The following is a 797-nucleotide window of genomic DNA, read 5'->3' as shown; positions in this document are numbered from 1 at the left end:
TCTTTGGTTTACTATTGTGGCTCGGTGAGTAGCTCTACTTTAAGGTGCGATGTGAGCCTGTGGATCGCTGAATCAATGCTGTAAGCCTGTAACCAATGTGGTGCTATGAGATCATTCATTCCCGACTGGAATAAGATCGGGTAATTTAGTTCCATGCATATGTTATTGATATTATTATTACAATTAGTTTAAGTTTATTGTGTAATGATGATCGTTTACATAAAATGTGGGATTAATTTAAGTTGATTGAATTCATTAGTATTAATTTTTTGGACTACCGTGCCTTACTTTTTCCTTTTCAGGGTCGATTAACTGTTGAACATTCAGAAGTCTTTTTTCTTATTCGGAATATTTTCGGAAAATTATGATCTATACGATTCTTTTACTTTTAGAAGTCTTTCCACCACAAGAAAGAAAGAAATCAGAGTTTTTCAAAAGAGAATCTATAAATTCTTATTATGTAGAAGTCAATGAGTTACACCCTTAAAACTTTAATCATTTTAACTTTCCATTTATGTTTTGGCGTGTGAAATATGTGAGTAATAAAAATGTTATCTAATGGCTTCCTGCGTCTTTGTCATCTTCACCGAAGATGCAGCCTACAACCCCACAGTGAGACCAAGTTAAACAAAACATAGACTTGTATTACTTTTCAGTTCTCTGTATTTAGATATACACCTACTTCTCTATGTGTACTTGATTGGTTGGCATTCAACTACCTTCATAGCTGCATCCACCATTGCTATATTGAACCACTGACAATTCCAAGCACTTCTGGCTCCATTTCCTGAAAACCA

At 34.4% G+C, this 797-nt stretch overlaps 1 long non-coding RNA gene across 1 annotated transcript; it reads right to left on the bottom strand.

The window, feature by feature from the left end:
- Positions 1-483: 483 nt before the first annotated feature.
- On the bottom strand, positions 484-791 carry LOC106322079. The gene is made up of 2 exons (XR_001266217.1): positions 683-791; positions 484-599 (listed from the first exon to the last, which is right to left on the bottom strand). It is a non-coding gene; the product is annotated as an uncharacterized LOC106322079 (long non-coding RNA).
- Between the last annotated feature and the right edge of the window lie 6 nt (positions 792-797).

This window comes from Brassica oleracea, unplaced genomic scaffold, assembly GCF_000695525.1.
Source record: "Brassica oleracea var. oleracea cultivar TO1000 unplaced genomic scaffold, BOL UnpScaffold05973, whole genome shotgun sequence".
NCBI classification, from domain to species: Eukaryota; Viridiplantae; Streptophyta; class Magnoliopsida; order Brassicales; family Brassicaceae; genus Brassica; species Brassica oleracea.
Note: the sequence above shows the minus strand (reverse complement) of the source record. Positions and strands in the feature narration are given on the sequence as shown.